The sequence below is a fragment of the Puma concolor genome, chromosome A1 (assembly GCF_028749965.1).
Source record: "Puma concolor isolate L17-30 chromosome A1, mPumCon1.1.hap2, whole genome shotgun sequence".
Taxonomy (NCBI): domain Eukaryota; kingdom Metazoa; phylum Chordata; class Mammalia; order Carnivora; family Felidae; genus Puma; species Puma concolor.
This window is the reverse complement of record NC_141667.1, coordinates 159866289-159893412: the sequence shown is the minus strand read 5'-3', so window position 1 is coordinate 159893412 and position 27124 is coordinate 159866289. Positions and strand designations below refer to the sequence as shown.

At 49.8% G+C, this 27124-nt stretch overlaps 1 long non-coding RNA gene across 1 annotated transcript; it reads left to right on the top strand.

Moving 5' to 3' along the window:
* Positions 1-6031: 6031 nt before the first annotated feature.
* On the top strand, positions 6032-23738 carry LOC147584602 (uncharacterized). The gene is made up of 3 exons (XR_015251710.1): positions 6032-6200; positions 6963-7125; positions 18773-23738. It is a non-coding gene; the product is annotated as an uncharacterized LOC147584602 (long non-coding RNA).
* Positions 23739-27124: the final 3386 nt, after the last annotated feature.

The following is a 27124-nucleotide window of genomic DNA, read 5'->3' as shown; positions in this document are numbered from 1 at the left end:
CGTCCAGAGTAACTAGTCATCTGAAGACTAAGTCAGGCCTATGAAGACTGAGGGGGGAAGGGCCCGAAGAGAACAAGGCAGATCAGCGGGCCATCACAAGGCATTTGAAACTCTGTTATACACACCTGCACACAAGTGCAGGGGGGAGGCTGCAGGCACTGAGAAATGCCCCACCTGAGAACAAATGAGCCAATCCACACACCAACTGGTCAAAGATGTGAGATGCTGGCGGCCAGGAGCTTTGCGGTTCCCGTGACTGCAGCCAGTTAGACACAGGCAACACTTACTCCACTGCGGACCAACCTATTTCCTTCCTGAGAATCTGGAATTAAGATGAAAAGAGCTTATATCCCCAGATGGGCTGCACTATACCGAAGAAAACCAGGCACCTAACAACAATCAAGTGAGCTGAGCGCAAGAGAAAATTCCACCCCTTCCTTTTCAGGGTGGAGGAAGACAGCAGGCCTTACAAACGGGACCCCCTGAGGCTTCCCACTGAGGATGGCACCTGAATGAGGTGTCCCGAAGGAGGGCCGGACCCTAAAGGGACCTACTTGGCAGACCATGCATTTAATACCCACCTTGCACCACGTGAATTCTAGGAACAGGAAAACCAGAAGAGCCCTGGGACAATCGTCAAGCAGGTGTCTGAGAGAGGCGACTGCAAGGCCAGCACCTCACGCCCAGAACAGAGCTGCAGCGTCAGACGTCAGATGTGGTGGGTGGCGCCAGTGTCCTCCCTCCCAGCGATCCGCTATGCATGCGGGGTTTCTGAGGTAACAGAGCCCCCATCGCAGTCGTGACAACAACATCATACAACACCAAGACCGTGCGAGGCACAGTGAGGGAAGGAGACTGCACAGTGCGTGGCCCAGAAGAGTGGACACGGTGCCAGCGTGTCCTTTCAACGCCCATTGCTGAAATTTACCTGAAGGTGCCTTGGCTCTTCCAATACGAAGATGGAAACACAGCAACTAAAATGCAGTGTGGTAGGCATGCGGCAGGGATATCCCACCAAGTGGCAACTCAGATACAAAACCGAGGACCCCACATTTTAAAGAAAGCCACGGAAAACGGGAGGCAGATGCTGCATCAGGACTGATAGGACGTGGCCCAGCAGACATGCTAACTCTCCGGCCATGTTCACTCCCACCCTAAAGGTCCACCCCCTGCTGATCAGCTGACCATGGAGAAGGAGGGCGCTCTGGAGTCCCGAGACTATTTCAGGGACATCAGGACCTGCCAGGACCCTGCAGAGTCAAGACCTCCTGCGTGGAACCCACAAGGAAAGCCACGTGTGTGCCTCACAGACAACTGGTCTCAGATGCCCGTGCGGAGATGGCCACTCGGGGCCAACCTGACAGAGGGTGTGCCGGAGGGTTAGCGGAGCTAACCAAGAGATGCCTGACCTTTGTCCTGACCCTTCTGCCCTGACTCCAATCCAGGGAGTTAGAATCAGCAGGGAGGTGAAGGAAGAGGGAAGAACAAATGTCACCGTCTCCCTCGGGCGCCTCAGGCTGGTGATGCCTGGCTGTGCAGGGATGAGGAAAACCCATGAGCTTCAGGCTGGGTCCAACATGGGAGCTTTGCGTCGACCTGGGCAGGACTTCCTCAAACACTGGATGTGACCAAGAGGCCGCGGGTGCCTCAGGCGCCACTAAGGACGGGACAGGGAGAAGCGACCTAACCCATCTGGGGAACTTGGCTGGCAAAAAATACTTTTTGGCACAAGTATCTTTTTGGCAAGATTTTGTAACCGGAAAAATTCTACTTTTAGTGTTTAAGCCCTGACGTTAGACTCCTTAAAGGCAGGTCCCCGATGCTATGGTGTAGGAACCAACCATGGGCCCTGTTCACATTTCTTGCCTCCCAGAATTGTCACCTGTTTGTAGTCCCCTCCCCTCAGCTCTGGACAGACCCGCTGGTTTGCTTTTCTTGGTAGGAGGAGTGAGGGCCTGCTCCCAGCCTCAGCCTCCAGAAGGCCTGGCAAGCACCTCTTTGCACTCCTGGGAGCCTGGAGCCACCGTGTCAGAAGACCAGCCACTCTGCAGGACAGAACACAGGTGTAGGCCACATGGAAAGGGAAGAACCCTGAGACCCCAGGCAATAAGGGCAGCCGGCTACCCCAGTGTCCCAGCTGAACCCGGTCCCCTGGTGTCGAGCCAGCTAAATGCAGAGACTATGTGCAAAGCAAACAGAATCCACCCAGATTGTGGAATTGTTAGCAGATAAAATGCTCATCGTTCTCAGCCCTTACGTTTGGGGATGGTTTGTCACACAGCAGAGAGCACTAGTGTGCCCGGTGTTTGCCTGGAGGGTTTGAGTGTGGCCACGTGGAGGACGGGCCTGCCTTTCCCTGTCTGCCCTGCCCTGCCCTGATCTGCCCTACATCTGGACAACACTGCAATGCAAGCCCCCGGGACAGCTGGCCCCCCTGCTAGGTTCAGCCAAAGGAGTCACTGGTAGAGAAGTGGAGGTCAGAAGGAGACGACGGCAGCGATCACCCTGTGGCACCCGGCCCTCGCCTTCTCCATGCCAGCAGCCAAACGTCCTCTACAGCTGCACCTGCTACCAGCCTGCCCCTTCTTTCATGGTCCCAATCTCCCCTGTGCAGCTCTCCTCCCAGATCTCACCCCCACGGGAAGATTCCAGAACATGGCATATGGTAAATCAGCTCTTCTCGCCGTCTCTTCAGCCCTATGCCAAGTAGCCACTTTCTGCACTTGCTAATCCGAGTTCCTCACCTCCTGCTGCAACCGCCTGCGTGACCAGTTCCCTGTATTAAGGCCCCTGCATTGCTGGCGTGGCTTCTGTCTTGCAGACTGGCCCCTGCTCTCCAGTCCTTGCTAGTAAGGGATGATCGCAGGGCCGAGATCCTCAGCTGGGGTTCCAGGATAGAGCTGCTCATGTCTGAGCTCAGATATGTTAGGATCCTTTTGAAGGTGGAACCCATCACGTGTGGAGGCACCAACCTGAGCTTTTATCAGCACCAGCTGATAGCAAGACCCTGGGGAATTAAGTAGCTGCCGTAGTCAGATGTCAGGGCAGCAAGGACAGCCACCAAGACCGCAGTGTGGGTGGACTGGACTGGAGTATATTTGGAAAGCTTGGGTATACCTTAAGGTGCAGTCACGGAACCAGAGTGCTCCAACAGCAGCCTTCAGAGGAATCTCTTATTTTTTTTTAAGATTTGTTTTACTTACTTATTTTTAAATAATCTCTACACCCAACACGGAGCGTGAACCCACAACCCCGACACCAAGAGTCACCTGCTCTACCGCCTAAGCCAGCCAGGTGCCCCGAGGAACATCTTATTATTGCGCTGGCAACGTAGCAAAACTGAGGACCAGACTCCGAACTTCAAGTTGTAAACTATGATGTAAGTTGGACACACAGTTCTGCCAAGACTCTTACATTAAGGGCTGGTCATTAATGGAGGAGAAGTGCGACTTCTCTGTTGTTCTCGACCTTGATCACCTGCCTGAGCCAGTGTTGGTCAAGCCACGCGTTTTCTCTCCCTTTCCAGGCTGTGCAGCCCCCACATGCTAAAGGCACGGAGAGCTAGGCTCTGCATCCCCACGTATGAAGTATCTAGGTAAGTATGAACCTGCTCTCCATGCAAGATGTGTTTATCCTCCCCTCTTTGCTTAATAATGGACTTCACTCTGTAGGTACTCAGGGATATTCACGTTGTACTTTGGGTTACAATCCGACACTACGTGACTTGTTTTCTTGCTCACACTGTTCCAGCTTCGACCCTCCACAGCCTGTCTCCCTTTGACATTCCCGCATCGTTTTCAAAAATTAACACGTAGACTTCATGTTTTTTACTACCATTTTAGATTCATAAAAACATTGAGTGGATCGTAGAGGAAGTCCCACGTGCCCATCCAGCCCTGGCATGCTTACGCCTTTTCAAAGCTGGAGTTGACTTTCAAAGGTTGACGTTTGACAGGCTGTGCCATAAACACCAGCAGGACTGAAGACGCGGTTTGCCCGTCTCCACGTCAGCGGGAGCCCCCACTCCCTCCTTGCCACAGTTGTTTCTGCTTATGTTCTTTTATCACTTGGGTCTATGCTTACAGTTTTCGAAGCATATTAAATGTTTTAGGGTGGTGGTCAACTGGAATGTTGTTTTTTTTATTCCAAACGTGTTTTAAAATAATTTTAAAGCACTACGAAAAAGGGAATATAAGTGGCTTTTCGTGACAGTGACGTAACGTCTGCTTGAGCACAGAATTCCCCTGTTCCTCACAACCCGCATTTAATGGTTCTCTTACCACGAACTTCTTTACTCATAAGCCGGTGGAATGTTGCGGCTCTGGTGCCTGATGTGTGTGGCGGGGTAGGTGTGTCAGTTACTTTGGAGGCTGAGGAACTCCGAAAGGATCCTGGAGCTTCGCGGGGAGGGGGATGGGGACAAGGCTGCGTCTCCCGGCAGGTGAATCACACCTGGAATGTCGAGGTCTCGGGTCAGCAGGGGCCAGGGCTGATGGACTTGGAAGATTAAACCTCAAAGGTTAAGGACCGGACAGCACCTTTCAGGCTGAAGGTGACAGTGGGTGTGGCCCTCCTGACCGGTCCCCAGGCAGATGAAGCGGGTGCGAATGTCCTTTCCTTTTGGGGCTTCTAAGCTTCATTAAAGCTCTTGCCCAGCCCGGCTCCCCCTGACCATGGTTCAGTCTCCAGCTCGGGGCTCCAGGGGCCCAGCAAGGGTGCTGAGCTGCTAGGACCCAGGCCGTCTGTCCAGATCCACGACTCCCGGGCCCCGTGGGGCCCGTCCACGGGGAACGGCGTGTCCTCCAACTGGTGGGGTCACACACTTCCACAAGGCCACTGCAGCCACCTCAGATGTCACTGCTACCTGGCGGGACGCTGGTCCGCGTGTCTGCGTGGGTACCCGCAGGCTGAGCCCCCCGGCCCCCACATCACACAGGGCAGTTGGGTCATCACTCTCTGCAGAAGCGGAACCGGAGGCTGCCACGTGAACTTACAGATCACCTGCCCAAGGCCCCAGCCAGACCCAGGGTTCAAGGCCACGTCGAAGGCCCGGAGACGGCTGCTGCAAGGGCGCCTCTGCCTCAAAGCCGCTGTGATACCCACTCCAAGTCTCCAGCCCGTTAGTCCTGAGGAATGTGAGGAAAGCCGCACGGGGGAAATCTGATAAGGCAGCTGAAAAAAGGAGTTAATTGGTTTCCTGGATGATTGCAGTGCTTACTCCCCTTTTGCTCAAACAAATGCTTCCCCCGAGTTCGTAAAGCAGCCGGGCAGCCTCTTTCGGCCACAAAACCTTTAGCTTCGGGCTCTTGGAGGAGCGGCCACGGTCGGCTGAGGCCTCACAGGCGCTTCGAACCACAGAGCTGTGAGCTCGGTGATGGCTTTGAAGCCCCCGACTCACGGGATGGTTCATTTACTTCTGTAAATATCCGTCATCAATTCCCCTGGCGGTGGGGAACCCGGTCCATCTCTGCCGAGAGGAGAAGGGCGTTCGTTCTTTGCCACATTTTCTACTCGTTGTGCCTCATGCAACAGCTAACAGGCCACCGACCGCCGTCAGAGGCGCTGCTGTTGTTGACAACACACAATTAGTTTGGATGTGTTCTTAGCAGTCTGGCGGGAAGGTACAGCACACAGAATGAAAGCCAGGAAAAGTCCCGTCCTGGGTTTTACACACTTCAGTTTGCACAAACAACTCCTTGCACGGTTCCTCGCTAGCATTTAACACTGGGCGTGTGACACAGACGTGAGAGGACCGCATCAGAGCTGCGTGCCGAGTGTCGCTGTGTGTGCGCCCTCGGTACAGCGGCACCGCGGTCAGCGCGGGAAGACGGCCGGGCCGAGGACAGGGTGGTGTGGCCGCTCTCCTGCTGGCCAGCTCGAGTCGCCCAACTGCTCCCGCCTCTTTCTAACCTGAAAAACAAAACTGCAGTCGCTTATTAATTTCTGACCCAGTTAAAAGCGGCCAATGATCGTGTGCCACGAGATGTGACCTCGCCTCACTGTCCTTCTGCGGCTCCCCCGTCACCAGGAACCCGAGGACTGCTGTGTCATTGTCCCCGTGTTAAAAGTGGGGTGCGCCAGCGTTGGCTCCGTCTAGAACCGGGTCTTTGTTCTCTCCCGACAATTTTATTTAATTGTCATAGACTCTGGGTCTGGAGTTCTGTCTCGTCCAGCAAGACAGCGGATGCAGGATTAAACACGTGAGAGAGGCTAATGTCCGGGAGGAGACGAGCCCCAAGCAAGGGTCTTTGCTCCGTTTTTATTAGGATCAGAAGGCTCACAAGCTTGATGGACGTGCACAAAGAGACAATGAAATCTTGAACATTAGCTCATGGGTGTGAGGGAAAGCGGTTTTGAAGTTATGCGGTGCTAGGGGTTTGGGTCAGTACAAAACAAAGTGGGCAGAAGGTTGTTTGCAGCAGATGTGAGGCGGCACCTCTGTTTACCTGAAGTGACCTAGGGGACAAGACAGGGCAAGCTACCTCAGGGTCAACAAGGCACCCTTCTTCTGCTACTTAGCTCCGCTCAGGGCAGCTTGGCCCAGCTGCAGTCTGTAGCCCTATTTACCTATTTACCTCTCATGGTCCTTCCCTCCTGTGAAAACAGCTTCCTGCTATGGTACTAAGTTGGGGGGCATTTCCACCCTGAATACCTAACCTTGCTTACCTCATCTTGGATGCTTTCATCCTGAGATTCCCTATCCCTATACCTTTGTCCTACACTTGGGGGGCCTTTGCCCCGTTTACCCAAACATGGGTGTGTTCATCCTGTGGCTTTGTAATTCTTCATGCCTTGTTCCTAAGCTTATTCCCCACATTTAATTCCTAATTCTCTATATTTGGCATATTTGTTTTGCTTTGTTCTTAAAATTCAGAAGCTATGGAGAATTCAACGTAACAATCCTAAATGCTAATGACATCCACAACTTGATCACACTTAACTTTTTTATCTTTGGTTTACAGAATGGGGTCAAGGCCATGCAAACAGCAGGAAGGGAGAAGGAAGCGGGTGAGGAGGAGGAGACGGGAGGTCGGCTCGGCTGGCACAGCATTCGCGCGTTCACGTGGTTCCAGGACGACATCCCAAGAGATTTCAGCCGGAAAACTGGCTACCTTCTCTGTTCAGGTGAGTGCTTCCCCCTGGGGTCCCACAGCACATTTCCAGGTAAACAGCCCACTGCTTGAGCTCTATTTCCAGAATTCCAGAAAGCCTTTTAGTGACAAACAAATAGGATTTACCACCTTCCTGTGAGAAAAAAAAACCCAGTCCAATTCCAATGCTCTGCTCTAATTCCCGTGGAACCTTGTTAGGCCCTCCCGCCCCTCAGTGATGGGTGCTACCCTCCCCCCAGCCCCCCACCCCACGATGGGCACTAAGACCTTTTGTTTCAGTTCAGTCTTCCTACATTCCTAACTTTTCTTTTTAGTCTGGGAAACTGTCTCCGTATATTTTTATTTTATTGGCAATATTTTATACACACGACTCTCTAAAAATTAATTTTAAATTCACTTAATTAATTAACTAATTAAATTAAAGGCAAAAATAAGCTATTGGGACTAGACCAAAATAGGAAGCATTTGCACAGTGAAGGAAACCATCAACAAAATGAAAAGACAGCCTATGGATGGGAGAAGATATTTGCAAATGACATATCCAATAAAGGGTTAGTATCCAAAATATATAAAGAACTTATACAACCCAATACCCCCCAAAAAGCCAAACAACAACAACAAAACAAATAATCTGATTGAAAAATGGGCAGAGAACCTAAATAGACACTTCTCCAGAGAAGACATCCAGATGGCCAGCACACACATGAAAACATGTTCCCCATCACTCATCATCAGGGAAATGCAAATCAAACCACAATGAGATGCCACCTCACACCGGTCAGAATGGCTAAGATCGAAAGACTAGAGATAATGAGTTGACAAGGATGTGGAGAAAAAGGGACTCTCCTGCAAACTGCTGAAGCCACTGTGGAGATCAGTGTGCAGGGTCTTCAAAAAGTTAAAAATAAAATTATCATGTGACCCAGGACTCCATTACTGGTGTTTACCCAAAGAATGCAAAAACACTAATTCGAGAAGATACATACATTATTTATAAAGGCCAAGATATGGAAGCAGCCCAGTTGTCCATGGATAGACGGATGGCTAAAGAAGGTGTGCTATATGTACAATGGGATATTACTAGGCCTTAAAAAAGGATGAGATCTTGCCGTTGTGATAACATGGATAGAGCTAGAGGGTATTGTGTTGAGTGAAATAAGTCAGAGAAAAGATAAATATGATCTCAGTTATATGTGGAACCTAAAAGACAAAACCAATGAACAAACAAAAACCAGAAAGACTCCTAAGTACAGAGAAAAAAAATGGCAGATGCAGAGGGAAGACAGGTGAGGGACAAGCGGGGGGGGGGTGAAGAGGACTCATGGGTACAAACTTCCAATTAAACTTCCATGACAAGCAAGTCAAGGGACGCCTGGGGGGCAGGGAACGTAGTCGATAATATCATAATGATGTCGTAAGGAGCCAGATGGTCACCGCACCTCCTGTGGCGAGCATTGTATAAAGTGCAGGATGGTTGTGCACCTGAAACTATTACTGTATATCATGTGTACTTAAATAATAAAAAATAATTAGCTTTTTCTGTTCCCAAGATAACAAATGTACCTTGAAAAATTGAGAAGCCCCTAAAAACCACCTAAAGGGTAACAGTCGGGCATAACTGCACCCACAGGGGTGGCCACCGCTGGTGGTTTAGTATCCACGCGCCCGGCCTTCTCTGTGTGTGCGTGGGAACACACACCTGGATCTGCACACGCTCTTCTGTGACCTCCTATCCCTTTCAGCATTCTATTTCTTCCGTTCCATGTGTAGAATCTACATCACCAGATAGGCTACAGCCTATTATAGTCTGCATAATACCCTGTCCTGATGGGTGTATCCAATTTATGTCACTAACTTCCCTCTTCATATTCTTGGACATCCATTTTGTTTTCAACTTTTTCTTGATTACATATGAACAACATTAAGCCCGTTTTAAAACAACTTTGGACCCAAATCACTGGTGAAGCCCAGTTGTAAAGCCACGAATTTGGATTGAACAATTGCCCTAAGTCTTTTCCAAAAACGTTTCCTTGAAGCTGAATTTCTCATTTAGCCAATCCTATTAAGAGTTAGTATGATTTAGGGACGACTGCAGTCTTCCTGCTTCCACATGACTCTTCACAAAGGCGACGGGGCAGTACCGTGAGGTAGGAAGGGACGGGCTTGGGAGCCAGGGGACAAAGGGACGGGCTTGGGAGCCGGGGGACGAAGGGATGGGCTTGGGAGCCGGGGGAACAGAGATGTGGATCCCAGCTCTGCCGTCGGCCGTCTGTGTGACTGTGGAAAGGCACGGAAATACCCTAGACTGTGGCTTCCTGGTCACCGTGCGCAGCACAGGATAAAACACTACACTAACGAAACTCATAAACATTGTGCAGCTATATTTCTGTCACAACGAAAAGTTATCGATGAGCCTTTTCCTCGGCAAACCTCCCCGACGCAGGAACTATGATCCCCCTTAGAAATAAGGAGACTGAGGCTCCAAGAAGTTGTGTGCCTTCCCTGAGTTCACACAGCGGTAAACAGCCAGAGGCTCGAACTCAGGAGTCTTACAAGCCGATGGTCTTCATGCTGTAGCTCACGAACCAATCATACCTTTGTAATAGGAATTTAAGTGACCAACTTGAATTTAACTTTAAAATCCTTATTTGAGGGGCGCCTGGGTGGCTCAGTCGGTTGAGCGTCCGACGTTGGCTCAGGTCATGATCTCATGGTCTGTGAGTTCGAGCCCCGAATCAGGCTCTGTGCTGACAGCTCAGAGCCTGGAGCCTGCTTTGGATTCTGTGTCTCCCTCTCTCTCTGCCCCTCCCCCGCTCATGTTCTGTCTCCCTCTCTCTCTCTCTCTCTCTCTCTCTCTCTCCCCCTCTCTGTCTCTCAAAAAAAAAAAAAATAAACATTAAAAAATTTTTAAAAGGTTAGGGGCACCTGGGTGGCTCAGTCGGTTGAGCGTCTGACTTCAGCTCAGGTCATGATCTCACAGTGCCTGAGTTTGAGCCCGTTGTCGGGCTCTGTGCTGACAGCTCAGAGCCTGGAGCTGCTTTGGATTCTGTGTCTCCCTCTCTCTCTGACCCTCCCCTGCTCACGCTCTGTCTCTGTCTCAAAAATAAACATTAAAAAAAATTTTTAATCCTTATTTGAATAATAATGCTCTATAAAATGCATTCATACTTCTTATTTTAGCACTACTTAAAAACTAGGAGACAAAGAACCTAATATAAAATCGTCTCCTAAAATCTTTTAACATGTCTCAAAGCTGTCTTTTGGAAAATAACATTTCTTTTGCTTCCCAAAGGGGCCCTGTTTCCCTCCCCGAAGTCTCTGGTGTGTTGCATGGAAATGTCAGTTTCTTTGTAATTCTTTATTATTATTATTTATTAATTTCAAAGTTTTGTTTATTTTTGAGAGAGAGAGAGCACGTGCAGGGGAGGGGCAGAGAGAGAGGGAGAGACAGAATCCCAAGCAGGCTCCGAGATGTCACTGCCCCACACGGGGCTGGAACCCACCAACCGTAAGATCATGACCCGAGCCGCAGTCCAGAGTGGGCACTTCACCTACTGAGCGGCCACACCTTCCCTCCTGGTGATCCGTCACCTCAGGAAACCACCTGGGATTCTGGCCAGAAGAGCTTCTGAAGACGGCGTTCAGCGCAGAAACACTCACTCCCACAGTGACGAGTGTAGCCAGATGGAAGAAGCGGTTCAGAACGACCTCACCTCCCTCCGTAAAGGCCGGCGACGGGGAGGGAGAGGAAAGGGCTCCCCGTGCTGCCTGCTGCCGGCGCTGGGCCCCGCACGACTTCCTGGCGCCCGGACACCTGCCCCGCTGGGCCCCAGATGCACTGCCGCAGGTGACCCGGGAGAGCAGGCCAGGGGCGGCCCGGAGCCGGCCTCGTGCTGCCCTCTGCCGGCCAGAGCGCCGAACTGCAGCGGAGACAGGGACGGGCAGGTGCGCTGAACCCCTGGTGTCGCCGCAGGTGTACCGCTGGCCCCCGCCCTGGCCCTCAGTCTTTGCCTCACTGAGAAAAGCTGCTGTCACGACAACCCGTCTCGTTTTCAGAAGGCTCGCAAGGCCGATCCGCTCGTGATGGAGAAGAGAGAGGAGGACGCAGCCAAGTGTGCGGCGGATTTCTCCGGAAAGCCTGTGCTCAAACCTCCCACTGCCCCGTGGCTCTGGGCAGGCTCGCTCTCCCACCTCCAGGCTTCTCCGCCTTAAAACAGAAGGAGCACATGCACTTCCTCTGCAAGGTTTTGAAAGGCTTCAATAAGTCAATGTTTAAAAATGCAGGTACTTGGTGAGCCTTTGCAAACCATGGCATAAAAGTGGTTACAGAATGTCTACTAGTGGGTTTCTAAGTTTGATTTCTTTTTTCCGGATTACACAAAAGGCTGCAGGGAGACTCATTTCATTACCCTGAATCTATCTGAAGAGGAAGCCTAGTTCAGCATTACAGGTGTGTGAATATTGTATTGTTTCATGGATTAAACAGAGATAAATTGAAAAGTAGCAGAAGGTCTAAATATATACAATTACTTCAGTAGTAGTAATCCACGAGCCAAGGCCTGCCCGCATAGTTCTGTCTATGCGATGCAGAAACCGCTCTCTGGGGTGTCACTGTCCCCTTGGAGTGTGAGTCACCGCTAAGGTGGCACATCTGACATAAACGTGCTGTAACCACGTCGTACATGTGTCACATTAAGGAATCAGTGCATTAATTAGGATTCTGTTGCTATGCATTTTCCTTCCGGGAGAGAACATTCCGGCTTCACAGGGGAGACCCTAACTCTGAATCCAGCTCTGGCCACTGAACAAACACCTCTCAGATCCCAGAGAACATGATTGAGATGGACAGACACATCCTAACCCAGCGGGCACAGAGACCTCACACCTGCAAACGGCCGCCAGCCGGCATTAGGTCGGGCTGGCCAGCCCTCTGGCCCTTTCTCCTCCTGGCCGCAGGAAGGACCACTGTGAGGCCGGTCACCACTTTGACTGAGTCTTGGTGCGTTCCACCCGCACACACGGGGTATGAAGTTCATGTCCATACCGAGTTTTCATTTACTAAGATTTTGAACCTTGCTGAATGAGGAGCAGACCTCAGCCGCATTGAGAGAGCCCCCGGACTAAACTGGCGTTGGAATGACAGCTGGCAAAAGTGGGCGGGCCCCACACGCTGAGCCAAACAGAGCGAATGGGAGGCTTGAATGGGATCGAGAATCTCCTTACAGAATATGGAAAATGCACAGAATACACGTGGAAGTCACTTGTCATGACAGGAAGCAGGGAAAATACAGCGTGAGTTTTAAAAAGGGAGAGAACGTATTGAGAAGATCATGTGATTCTTGTCCTTTTATTGACACAATGCATCACACTGATTGACTTGTGGGTATTGAACCAGCCCTGCAGCCCAGGGATAAATCCCACTTAGTCATGGTGAATAATCCTTTAAAAAAATTTTTTTTAATGTTTACTTATTTTTGAGAGACAGAGAGAGACAGAACATGAGCAGAGGAGGGGCAGAGAGGGGGGGGACACAGAATCCAAACAGGCTCCAGGCTCCGAGCTGTCAGCACAGAGCCTGACACGAGGCTCGAACTCACGAAACGTGAGATCATGACCTGAGCCAAAGTTGGATGTTTAACCGACGGAACCACCCAGGTGCCCCTAAATGCAAAGAACATTTATTTTTAAGTTTATTTATTTTTTGAGAGAGGTAGAGAGCAAACAGGGGAGGGGCAGAGAGAGGTAAACGGAGAATCTCAGGCAGGCTCCTTGCTGTCAGCACAGAGCCCAACAAGGGACTGGATCCCATGAACTGTGAGATCATGACCTGGGCTGAAATCAAGAGTCAGACGCTCAACCAACTGAGCCACCCATGTGCCCCAGAAGCCAAGAACTTTTCATTATTTGTTACGAGTAAGGAGGCTCTCAAAGCGCTGTCTCCCCGTGGGGTTTGTACAGAAGGTTTGCATTCAGCGTCCGAGGTGGGGGTGGGGAGCTTGTCTGTATGCTGGCACACACATCGTATTTCAAAAACTGGTGGAAAACTCCTCCGGTAGGAGGAGATCTTAGTGTTATAATGAGCTGAAGGTAAGTTCGGAATGTCCTGGGGGCTTCCTCACAGGCCCTTGGTTCCAATCCTTGGTCCCAGCTAACAGACTCACGTGAGCACCAAAATCAATCCGACAGTAAAATTGTCTGGCAAGGTTTGTAAAGCAACCATAATAAAAATGCTTCCGGAAGCAATTACGGAAGATTGAAACAAATGAAAACACAGAAAACCTTGACAAAGAGAGAAGTGACAAAAAAGGACCAAGTAGGAATTACAGGATTGAAAAATATAACAACAGAAGTGAAAGAAGGTTGGCGGAGCTCAGTGGTGGCACCGTGTCAGTGAACTTGAGGACGGATCAAGATCATGTCCCCCACCTGAGCGACAGAGAGAAAAGAGACTGCAGAAAATAAAGAGGGGGTGCCTGCGTGGCTCAGTCGGTTAAGCGTCTGACTTTGGCTCAGATCATGACCTCACAGTTCGTGAGCTTGAGCCCCACATCAGGTGCTCTGCCGTCAGCATGGGGCCTGCTTGAGATCCTCTGTTCCCCCTCTCTGCCCCTCTCCTGCTCGTGCTTGCTCTCTCTCAAAAATAAATAAACATTAAAAAAGATAAAATAATTTTTAAAACGTTAAACTTGGAAGGCAAAGTTAAAAAAATAAAGGTAACAGATCAAAAACTAAAAAAAAAAAAAAAAAAAGAATCTAAGTGAACGCTAATCAGGATAAACTTAAAAAAAAAAGTCCACACCAAGACACATAAAAATAAAACCTCTTCAAACAAAAGACAAAGGAGAAATGATGCGTAACCTATTACAAAAAAACCCGATGTGAGGGACAATCGATGTCCTGTCTGAAACCATGGAGGCCAAGAGGAAGGAAGGGCCAGGAGAGAGCAAACTCTCAACCACAATTGTTACAGAGAAAACCACAGATCCAAAATGGCGCCACTTAGGCCAAATCCCCAAACCAGGGCTCAATACCTAATGTGACTGCACTTCCAACCTCCCCAGAGTGGAGCCTTGGTCAGGAATTTTCTGATGGGCACTGGCCACCTGGGCCTCTCTGTCCCCTCAAGGGAAGATGAGGTCACCCGTGTGCCTTCTTCGCCCTAGAAACAGACCGTGCCTGGAATTATCCTTTCCTTTTGCTAATAACTTCCCTGCCCTACCCTCCTTCCATAAAAACCTTCCATTTGTACAATTTCCCAGAACTAGATGGGCTGCTGACGATTCATGAAACATTTAATAAAGCCAGTTAGATCTCAAATGTACTCGGTTGAATGTTTGTTATTTAATACTTTATACCTGGCAAAACTATCCTTCAAGAATGAAGGGGAAATAAAAACATTCTCAGATAAAGGAAAACTCAGGGAAATTAGCAGCAGCAGACCCAGTCTTAAGGAATGGCTGAAGGAAACTCTCCAAATGAAAAGAAAATGACCAAAGAAGACAGAATTTCAGTATGAAAAGCAGGATGATAATAGTAATGGTAATAACCGGGGTAAATATAATAAACTATCCCTTACTCCATAGAGTTCTTTAATTTTTGATGGCTAAAGCAAAAATTGTAACACCGTCTAATGGTGGAATTCAACACATGTAAATAAAAGACTTAAGACAATCGTATTTGATGTGGAGAACAAAAGCAGAAGAAAAAAATTAAATTTCCTTACGACTGGACAGAGGGACCTTCTCCTGGGTAGCTCAGCTGCCTCGATGATGACACTTTGCTGAGGGTTAAAGGCAACCTTAGCTTGACATTGTCCCAACCCCCCAGGATCCCATGAATCTTCTCTAACATCTAAAAATCCCTTTGGAAACCTCCTTGATCTCTACCCCCCAAATATATGTCGGCAATCATCCTCCAAGCATGTGGCCCCTGCTACGCACCTGCAGGGTCTCATGACTGAGGTTTTACTAGACGGCAGTAAATGACCTTCTCTTCACGGCAGCTGGCTCCTCAAGGTCCCGGAAACCTTGCTTCCAAATTCCGTAGAGACTTCTACACGGAGCCTGACTCGGGGCTTGATCCCACCACCCTGGGATCATGACCCGAGCCAAAATCAGGAGTTGGACGCTTAACCGGCTGAGTCACCCAGGTGTCCCTGCATCAAAATTTCTTAACGGAGATGGGAAAAGAATCTAAACGGAGGCAAGATTTCAGCACCTGAGTTGAAGTCCTAGAACTGCTGTCAGTACCAGAGAAAATGTGCGTGTGTCCAAGTACGTGCTTACTGTAGCCATGCCTACACTGTAACACTGTATCCACATGCGCATGTGCATTGTATCCATATGTATGAATACTGTAACCGCTAGAACAAGCACTAAGAAAACCATACAAAGTGACACAGTAAAAAATGTTAAAAACAGAGGCGCCTGGGTGCCTCAGTTCCTTGAGCTTCTGACTTTGGCTCAGGCCATGATCTCACCGTTCACGAGTTCAAGCCCTGCATCGGGCTCTGTGCTGTCAGCACAAAGCCTGCTTTGAATTCTCTGTCTCCCTCTCTTTCTGCCCCTCCCCTGCTCGCTCTCTCTCTCTCTTTCTCTCTCTCTCTCCAAAAAATAAACATTTTTTAAATGTTAAAAATACAATTCGTTTCTAAAAAATATTCAAGTGACCCAACTAAGAAAAGAGAAACAAAGGAACAAGAAACAGAAGAGGCAGACCCAAATGATAAAATGGCAAAGCAAAGCCCTAATGCATCAACAATGACTTTAAATGTAAGCGGCCTGTATACAGAGTATTAAAATTGAATTAAATGCAGAGATTATCAGAGTAAATAAAAACCCAGTTCATTATATGCTGTCTGTAAGATGCTCAAGTCAAATGTAATTAACAGGTAGATGGAAAGAACAGAAGGGAAACTGATATATCATGCAAACATTAATTTTAAAGAGGCCTGTTAACAGCAGATAAAGTAGACTACAGAATGAAGAAATCACTAAGGACAGGAAGGGGCGTCACCTCGTGACACAAGAATCAATCAACCAAGAATGTATATAATCCTAAAACGCAGACCCCAGGAAACAGAGTTTCACAGTATATGAAGCAAAAACTGACAGAGCTAAAAACATAGCTGGCCAAACCCAAAATTGTAGTCGGGGACGTCCTCCCCCGTGACACAGACGCTCTACCAGATGGAAAGTCGGTAAGGATACCTGAGAACGACAGAAAACCCGCAACCGACGGAACCACACGAATGTTTTCAGAGCCCCGCCCTCAGCAGTGTCTCAGTCACCGAGGTAACCAATAACCCAGATCATAGGTCCCACAGAATTGAAAGCGTGTTCTCTGACCATAACGGAATCAAACTGGAAATCAGTAACAGAGAACAGAAAAGTCCCCACCGTGTGGAAACTAGACGCCACACCTGTAAGTAACCCATGAGCCAAAGAGGAAGTTGGAAAGGAAATTTTGGAGAGACGTGAAGCTGTATGAAGAGGAACCTGTGCTTATCAGCATCTGTGGGATGCGGCCAGAAAAGCGCTGACAGGGAAACGTCTCGTGCCAAGTGCTTACATCGGAGAAGAGGGACAGTTTCAGATCGATGCTGTAAGTTCCCAGTTGAAAAAACTAGAAAAATAAGGCCGAAGTAAATACAAAGCAAGAAAATGAAGAAAATAATAATGAGAAAAGCAGAAATCGATACAACTGAGAACAGAAGAAACGTCAGGAAAATCGAAGAAGTGCAAAGCGGGTTAGTTCTTCCAAAAACGTCAACAAAATTGGTAAATTTCTAGAAAGGCTGAGAAAGATCGTCAGGATTCACAAATCACCAATATGAGGTATAAACCTAATAAAAGCCCCAGCTGCAGATCCGGTGGCCGTCAAGGGATAAACAAGGATTTTGCTGTGAGCAGCTTACACTCCTACATAGGGAAACTTGGGAGAAGGGGACCAGCTCCTCGAAAAGCACAAACTACCGAAATTCGGCTGAAACGGACTACATGGGCTGAATAGGTATATAACCTTTTTTTAAGAATCCATCTTGCCGAGGTTACCAAAACAGAAACATCCAGACCCAGATACTTTCGCCGAAAAACTTTAGCACGCATTTGAAGAAGAATCACAAAATTGTCTCTAGAAAACAGCAGACAAGGGAGGGTTTCGTGAGCCCAGCATAACCAGTGAACATCCAAAGTGTAGAGAACTCACGTGGCTCACTAGCAAGGGGTAAGCGTCAGCATCCGATTCGAAAGTGGGCAAAGGTCTCGAGTAGATACGTCTCCACAAGAGATGTCCAGATGCCAAAGACGCACGAAAAGGTGCTCAACGCCGCTCATCGTCAGGGAAATGCAAACCCAAAGCCCGAGGAGATACCACCTCACGTCTACTGAATGACTGTTATAAAAAACACAAGAGACAAGTGCTGGCGAGGATGTAGAGGAAAGGGACCCTCGTGCACGGTTGGTGGGAGTGCAAACTGGTGCAGCCGCCGTGGGAACCAGTGTGCAGGGTCCTCAAAATCTTCAAAGCAAAAGTCTAATGGGATCCAGCAATCCCACTGCTGGGTGTACGTCCAGCGGAAACGAAACCACTCTCTCAAAGAGATCTCTGCTCTCATTCACTGCAGCGTTATTCACAGCAGTCAAGACGTGGAAACAACCTAAGTCCCCATCGAAGGACGAAGGACAAAGATGACGTGCTCTGCACACTCACAGAGGAATATGATTCAGCCACGAGAAAGAAGGAAACCCTGCCATTTGCAAACGCATGAATGAACCTGAAAGTCATGCTAAGTGAAAGAAGTCGGACGGAGGAGAGAAATAGTGCATGATGTCACTTGTTTGTGGAACCCAAGAAAGCCAAACTCGTAGAAACAGAGAGCGGATGAGTGTCTGCAGGGGGGCGGGGGCTGAGGGAAGCGGGGAGATGGCCAGGGGATGGAAACTTTCAGTTATGAGGTGACTAAGTTCTGGAGATCTAATGTGCAACAAGGCGGTTACAGTTAACACACTGTACTGAGTACTTGAACTTCGCTGAGACAGCAGGTCTTAAATGTTATTGCCATACACACATACACAAAAAAGGTAGCTGTGCGAGGTGGCCGATGTGCTAAGTGACCGTAAGGCGGTGAACATTTCAAATGGACATCTATCACCTCAACCCATTGTACGCCTCGAACTCACACAGGGTCATTTATCAATTATAAAACTGGACAAAATGAAGGAAACACATAAATAGGCAAAATGTGTCCTTTGGATTTATTTTTATCCTTTAGAATCCTACCGTCTCTTAACACAGTTTCATGCTCTTTTCCCTCCATAAAAAAATGCGACAAGGTGTGTCGGGCAAAAGGAAAAGGTTGTCTGTCCCTTCAGGTTGGACGAGAAATACCTTGTCAGGAAATGTGCATCCGACCCACCTCACGTTCCTCTTACCATCTGGCTGAGATGAACGGAAAGTGGTCTTCTGATAGTAAATCAATACCAAAGCAGGATAGGAAGAGTGTTTTAGATCAGGTTTCCGTAATGCCACTGTTGACTCTGCGATAATGCTTCAAAACGATGCTGCGGTCTCTGCCAACAATAGACTCAAAAGTGCAATTTTGGCAAAATAAATAAAATGATGGTTTAAAAAAATGGTTTTCTTTTGCAATGATCTCACAGGTCGCAACATTGACATCAAGGACATTTCTCGTAGAATATGCGGGAGATGGAAGAAAAGACGTTGCAATAATGGAGACAGAGGCGCGAGAGACGGAGAGAAAGCCAGGTCCTGGTGTGCCCGCTGGGTGCACATACACGATCCTCACAGCGACCCCCGACAAGGTCCCGGCCAGCACCTTGCCCCCTGCTTCTCGGCCCTGGCCTGAAGGGTTCCCTCCAACCCCGTCAGGACCTCCGGGGCTTGGGCCCGGGCAGGGTGATTTTAAAATGTCCCCACGTGATGCTGATATGCGTTCAAAGCCTCAGCCCCCGGGGCAGCAGAAAGACGCCCGGCCCCACCCCCATCCCCAAGGACCCCGTCCCCAGCCGACCTCAGGCTCTCAGGCTCCAGCTGCTCTTTTCTTCTTCGGGGGCGTTGCACTCACCTGACCCGTGGTCACCCTTCTTCTCTGTGACCTCTGACTCCTGTCACTGAAGAAGAACTTGCACGCTCCTTGTCCACATGCACCTGCTGTTCAGTGTCCCTAGATGCCCCCCCGCTCCCCAGACCCCTTGTAGAACTCACACCTCCCTCCACGGCCCTGGCCCAGAGCGTCCCCCGCTCAGAGACTCACTACCCACCCCCCTCCATGATGCCATGAAGCAAATCTCAAACTCCTGACCATGGCATCCTGACATGTTTGGGTAGATCATTGATATTTAACCAGACAAATACAAAATGTAACTAAAATGAGAGCCAGCAAGCTTTTTTTTTTTTTTTTTTTAACTTGGCACTCTTTGTTTATGGTGGACCGTCCCCATGGAAACTGGGGATAAAAATAGCTGGCCTGTGTGTGTACCTGGTAAGGTTGTGATGAGCACACGGGACACTACAAATGTCCTTATCCAGGAAGCTGTTGAATCGCTGAACTGGGCACTCCCTCCAAGGCCCAAGCCTCACCGACGGGCTTTGAAACGGAGGTGTCGGTGTTTGGGAGACTCCCCAGCTCCCATCCTGCTCCCATCCTTCCAGATAGCCTCTCTGCTGGCATCTAGGCCACCGTGCACTCCCAGCAGCCAGGCTGGAAGCCTGTGCTCACTTCTCGTCCGACCCGAGCTCGCCCCACATGGGGCCACGGCCGCTTGGAAAACTCTCTTTTCTTGGGGCCCCCTGTTCTATGAAACGGGTTGATTGTGTCTCCTCCCGTGGCTCCTGCTTCTGTCAGCTTGTGGAAGGGGTCTCGGGTGCCCAGGAGTGGCCTTTGCACACAGCGCCCCTCCCCCACCACTCCTGTGATTTATCCCTTGACTGTGAGCTCCTGGAGGGCAGAGGCCACGTTTTATTAATACCTATAACCCAATATCGATACTTTGCCATTCAATAAGAGTTTGCTATGAATAAATAAATGAATACTGATTAAATATGATTCAAAAGGCACTTAGGGGAGAGATGTTCTGTGAGTCATAAATATTCAGAGGCCGAGTAGGAGGCATCCTTGAGCGCTTCACGGGGCCAAGAAAAGGTTCCTTTACCCCTAATTTGGCCTTGTGAGATAACATAGGTGATGTGTGACAGTCATGTGTTTGGCACAAAACCCATAACTTGAAACGGTCCTTGGACGAGGACCTCAAGGGCCATAAATACACACAGCGCCCTCACTGGTGGAGGCCAGCTCTGCGGCCGGCTCCTAGGTCACCGTGCAGCACTGCACCCGCCAGCCCGGGGCCACCTTCCCCGGGGTTAAGGCGCGGGGATACTCTGTGGGCCGTGCCCTTGTCCTCACTGCCAATGTCAGATGGTTAAAAGTCCCCTCTTCCTTCACGGCATTTTGTGTGTCAACCACCAATTCACTTATTCAAGCCTTTTAAATTCCCCTGCTGCTAATTATAGGATAAGTGGCTTCACGGATGTGCCTACTGTGAAAAGCTAAGGCCTCCTCGGAAAAGTAGTAAATGTGCCTCTTCCAAACTAGAAGAATGTCCCCAAATCCTGAGGTCCTGGGACAACAGTCGGTCTGTCCACTCTACTCCGATCTTCGTGGCGTTACAGAAGGCAGTCTTGCCCTTGAAGGTTTCTTATTTCTAGGCCGAGAACTGTCTGTCTGGTCTGTTTCCATCAGTGCCCGGAACTCTGCCTCGCATCCCAGAGTGGACTTGGCAGGACCCGTTTCGAGGGCGCTCAAGTGTTACATTTACCTTCGGTGCCTCCTGGATGACCTGGAACTTTCCACTGCGCTGACTATACCCCGAAGCCGTGGTTTCTAAGAGCCCAGACAAGCTGTATTTTCTATAATCTGAAGTACCTCCAACCACATGTGCAAACAGATCACGTTTAAGACCCGGCAAAGGCCACCTGGACTTTTCAATTTGCCAAAGTGCATTCAGAGTCGAACCTTCCTTATGCCAAGTGGTGCCGAAACCACAGAATCGCAGGGCAAGAAAGGATCTTGACAGTCTGATCCATTTTCTTCCCTTCAGGGGAACTATTTCCCTCGCCCCAGACTGGGCGACATAATCCTTGACCTTTGAAGTCCTTCAGAGAAGGTGACCCTGAGTCTGTCGTCGGCATTCAGTTCTTACCGGAACTGCTCCGTCAGGACACCTGGATCCAGCAGGCCTACCCTGGAGGATCATTTCTGCTCGGAGACCAGGACTGTGATGATTCCAACCCCCTGGTCTGTGTTTGTCGGCAGGTGCACAGGCCTGAGCGCGCGTCCGTGTGTGTTTGTGTGTGTGTGCGCGCGCGTGCGCGCATGAGCTCTGGGCCTTGAGGCCCCGGGTGGAAACAGGGAGCTGGGCACCCACACCTCACTGCAGGATCTTCTAGATCCTTCCCGGGTCGGAGACATCACACCCACCCAGCAAGGCCGAGTCCCTCAGGGCCTGCTGGCTGCCTTCTCCAGACACAGTCATCCCAGGACGTCACCTTCCACCCTAGAGACCCGCCCCCATCCCCACAAGTGCAGAGGACCATTGCAAGGCAGGACATGCTAGTTATTGGGGACCCCCCAGTACCCAGCTCAGCTCACTCACCCCCAGCGCGATGCTGAACAGACTGTTCCTGTTGCAAACTCTGCCATTGTGTCCCTGCAAAGAGGTGAAACGACACCCAGCCAGTGAGTAATTACTGAGTTCCGACCACGTGTAGGAGTTACTCTGGAATTACTGAGTTCCAACCTCGTTGACTTTGGCACCGTGGAGAACCTCTCACAGTGCTGAGCAAATGGAGGGATTCCCTTAGGGCTCTCAGTGTTTCCTGCTCTCCTTCCTAGGGGGAGGGGTGGCACACCCAGAGCTGCTCCCAAGAGTAGAACTGGCCTCGGCGACAGGAGACTAAATGGCGTGTCCGTGGACAAGCCCACGCCCGGTCCCTCTCATTCTGTGGCCTCGCAGGCAGCATGGTAATGAATGGACAAGGGACTTGGAGCCAGACTTGAGGTCCTTTGAAATCTGAGTTACTTATCTTTCTGAACGTGAGTGTCCTCAGCTCTCAAGTTTGATGTCACAAGGTTGTGACAAATTATAATGGTTTCTACTGTTGTCCTTCCAAAGATTTATTTGGACGCTGGTTAGCACCCCTGGGTGTGATCGCTGTAGGCCGGGCATTGTCCTTCTGGGCACGTCTACAATGCCAGCCTCCAATTTTCCTAAACCTTTGGGGTTTTGGTTCTTGGACTGGTTGCTTTATAAAATGGCTAAGATTAACTGAATTACATAATAATAATAATAATAATAATAACATGGAGACGGTTGTCTGTCACGTCCACGTTTTTAGGAGTCCCTCTAAGGAATATCTTTGCATCTATGACTCCATATCCTTTATGACTACAAAGACAAGATTAAGGCTTCTCATATTTTGGGGACACATAGGTTGTAGCGGTTGGGCGCGTCTTATGTGTCAAGCACATTTCTATAAATCAAACCAGATAAAAGCAGACACGTAAATCAGAGAAACTCCAGTAGAGGCCAAAGTTTCAAAGGTGCACCACAGGAGATGTGATGTCACAGGGGTTTGATGGAGAATTGGCTCATTTTGTGTCACGGGAACAGCAAAAGTGTAAAACACTGCATCTTAGGGGCACCTGGGTGGCTCCATCAGTTGAGGGCCCAGCTCTTGATTTCAGCTCAGGTCACAATCTCAGGGTCATGAAATTGAGCCCCGTGTCCACGTTGGGCTCTCTGATGAGTATGGAGACTGCTTAGGACTCTCTCCCTCTCTCCCTCTCTTTCTCTCTCTCCCTCCCTCTCTCTCTCCAAAAAAACAAACAAAACACCGCATCTTAGTTTGTAACGTTATTCTTATTTTCCAGCACTGTGCCTTGGTGGCACATTATTGAATGAGTAGCTCATCTAAATAATGAGTCAGTGGTTAAATGGACTTGTCAGGGAAAAGGGAACCACAGTCACGATAACTCAGATGATGGCGGATTACGCTCACAGAAGAATTCGTGGGGCCAGCAAAGCACGAAACGTGCAAATTTATCAGTATTTCAGAGAAAACAAAACAGTTCCTCTGTTAAGAAGGAATGTTGCAGGGTGCCTGGGTGGCTCGGTCGGTTGAGCGTCCGACTTTGGCTCAGGTCATGATCTCACAGTCTGTGAGTTCGAGCCCCGCGTCGGGCTCGGTGCTGACAGCTCAGAGCCTGGAGCCTGCTTCGGACTCTGTGTCTCCCTCTTCCTCTGCCCCTCCCCTGCTCATGCTCTGACTCTCTGTCTTTCAGTAATAAATAAACGTTAAAAAAAAAAAAAGGATGAATGGATGGGTGGCAAATAAGCACATCAAAGCTGGTCAAAATCATTAGTCACTAGAGAAATGCTTTTAAAAACCATGCACAGGGGCGCCTGGGTGGCTCAGTCGGTTAAGCATCCTACTTCAGCTCAGGTCACGATCTCGCGGTCTGTGAGTTCGAGCCCCACGTCGGGCTCTGGGGTGACGGCTCAGAGCCTGGAGCCTGCTTCCGATTCTGTGTCTCCCTCGCTCTCTGCCCCTCCCCCGTTCATGCTCTGTCTCTGTCTCAAAAATAAATAAAAACATTAAGAAAAAACATTTTTTTTTTTAATTTTTTTTTCAACGTTTATTTATTTTTGGGACAGAGAGAGACAGAGCATGAATGGGCGAGGGGCAGAGAGAGAGGGAGACACAGAATCGGAAACAGGCTCCAGGCTCTGAGCCATCAGCCCAGAGCCCGACGCGGGGCTCGAACTCACGGACCGTGAGATCGTGACCTGGTTGAAGTCGGACGCTTAACCGACTGCGCCACCCAGGCACCCCTAAAACATTTTTTTTTAAAAAGAAGGAATGTTGTGGGGCGCCTGGGTGGCTTGGTCGGTTGGGCGTCCAACTTCGGCTCAGGTCATGATCTCGTGGTCCGTGAGTTCGAGCCCCACATCGGGCTCTGTGCTGACAGCTCAGAGCCTGGAGCCTGTTTCAGATTCTGTGTCTCCCTCTCTCTCTGTTCCTCCCTAGTTCATGCTCTGTCTCTCTCTGTCTCAAAAATAAATAAAAGTTAAAAAAAAATTAAAAAAAATAAATAAATAAAAAGAAGGAATGTTGCTAATTAGGATTTTATCACCGCTACAGTTTTGTCTTATTTAATTTGCTGTAAACATAAGGCATTCCTACATGACTTTACACTTGTCCATATTCAAGGAAGATCATATGTTTGAAAGCTTTGTTGAAACTACGGAGCCACAGTATTTCTTTCAAGGTCCATATATCCTCAAGTTTGAGAAAAAGCAACATGGAGTGGTTACGTGTATTTTGTATTTTATGTCACATACATAATGTTGGCATTTGTGTTGTATTTCGTATTACACGTAAATGTTTTTTTTTTTAATTTTTTTTTCAACGTTTATTTATTTTTGGGACAGAGAGAGACAGAGCATGAACGGGCGAGGGGCAGAGAGAGAGGGAGACACAGAATCGGAAACAGGCTCCAGGCTCTGAGCCATCAGCCCAGAGCCCGACGCGGGGCTCGAACTCACGGACCGCGAGATCATGACCTGGCTGAAGTCGGACGCTTAACCGACTGCGCCACCCAGGCGCCCCTACACGTAAATGTTTAAAGTTTTGGTTCCACTCTACCTTTGGGAATAAACAAAATTCACATTTTTTATTGCTAAATGTATTAAGTGATACTTACTTTCTTCAAAAGTTCTGCCTGCCCCTTGGGGTGACCAACACAACCGAATTTGCTGGGATTCAGTCCACACACGGTGACATTGGGACAATAGTGCTGGTGTCACAGGCAGCTTGTAAGCACTCAGTTTTATGATGGACGTGGAAGGCTCCAGGGCATGGCCCCACGGAGGCCCAGCGTGTGGACAAGCGCGTATTTGTTACCGATTCACTCGCATTGAATGTAGGGATTTACAGTGTTTCCGACGCACTGTGCTCTCTTCCTGTCCCGAATCAGGTCAACAAGGATTTGCTTAGTCTATTCATCACCTTACATTTTCCCAACACACTTCTTTTCTTTTGTTTATTTTCACACTGGTAGGTGACACTTTTTCCTCCATCAGTCCTCACGAAAATCTCTCTGGATGCTTGAAAATATGAGTAGCCTCCTGCGCTTTTCCTAGCCTTATTACTTATTTCTCAAGTTTGGCAACCAAAGGGATGTAAAGATCTCCAGGTGCAGAAGCTGGTAGGAAGATGTTTTCTGCTCTGCTTCCATCATCTTCTGTGATGATGTGTGACAGCGTCTTGTTGATGTTTTTGTTGACCACAGCAGGACACCGGGTTTCGATTTCATCTGCCTGTGCCAGAACACTTCCCTTCAAGGCTTTGCTGGACCTCAAAGTCCCCCGTCTGCAAAGAAGCCTCATCATCCCCCACCTGCCCTCCTGCCTTTGTCCTTATCACTCGGGCAGAAATCCTGGCTCCACTGTGATTCCTCCTCGCCCCCTTCTTGTCACCAGATCTGTCCCTTCCTCTTCCGCTGCTAGACCTCCAGTCCACCCATCTGTTCATTCAAAGGTGTCGTTGGGTGCCTGCAAAGCGCTGGACCCTGCGCTGGTACCAGGAACCCAAAGAGGACTGGAGGGCGGTGTCTGCCCTCAGGAAGGCAGGAAGAGTCCAGCCACCGGGCAGCAGGATAACTGGTCTACCGAGTGTGCACGGGGGTCCCGAGCTGGGCTGAGAAGTGTCACTAGCTCGGCAGCTCCAAAACCTGCTTCCCAGGGAGCTGCTGCCTAACTGGGGGGAGAGTGCTAGGAACCCACGGGAAGGGAGGGAGAAGGGAGAAGCGCACGGACCCAGGAATCTGCTCCACTGACCTCGTCTGTGAATCGGGGGTGACAAGAGCTCCCACCTGGGGGGGGCAGACGTGCGAAGCTGGTGAAACGGCACACGCGGGGCTTCGCGTCGGAGGGCAGGTGCTCCGAGCCGGTTAGCTCCTCCCGTTTTTCAAAGAGCACACGGTCTTACCGGGAAAATGGGATGTAAAATCACGACAAGTTCACACAGATAAAAGTACTGAAATAACGTGTAACGTTCTGCTGACAAAGGTCTGAAGGCACAACAGCCTGTGCCCTCGCCCCAACCCTCCTCCACCGTTCGCATGAGAGGCCGCGCGACAAGCTGTCGCCGTCTGCATGCCTGCTGCGTTCCGCACACTTTGCTGGGTGCTTTAACCAGTTCCTTCCAATTTCCACATTACCGTGAGGTGGCCACTGGGTCCCCTGTGCATGAAGAAATTAGAGCTCAGTGTGACGAGGGCCCACCTGACAGGGAACACCTTAGAGCAGGTGGTTGAGGATCGTACCCAGGACAGTCAGCCCTGGAGCACAGCCCACCCCACCTGGAGCACTGTCCACCCCAACAGGAGCATCGCCCACCCCACCTGGAGCACAGCTCACCCTACCTGGAGCACAGCTTACCCCCCACCTGGAGCCCATTCCACCTGGAGCCCTGCCCACCCCACCTAGAGCCCTGCCCACCCCACCTGGAGCACAGCTCACTCCACCTGGAGCACTACCCACCCCAACAGGAGCACCGCCCACCCCACCTGGAGCACAGCCCACCCCAGCAGGAGCACAGCTCACCGCCCCCCCCCCAGAGCACAGCCCACCCCACCCGGAGCACAGCTCACCCCCCCCCCCCCGGAGCACAGCCCACCCCACCTGGAGCATAGCTCACCCCAGTTGGAGCAGAGCCCACCCCGTCTGCCCTGGAGCACAGCCCACCCCATGGGGAAGATCATACTTCCTCCTCCTGGAATCACTGGTAGGTGTCACTGCCAGCTCCTGCGTCCATGCAATTTTTGACCCTCCTAAATGAAACTTGCTCTGAACGTGGCCTGGCAGTGACCTTTGGGAAGGACAGAACCATGGCTCGTCCAGAAATGGATCAAGGCAGAAGGTGGGGAATTA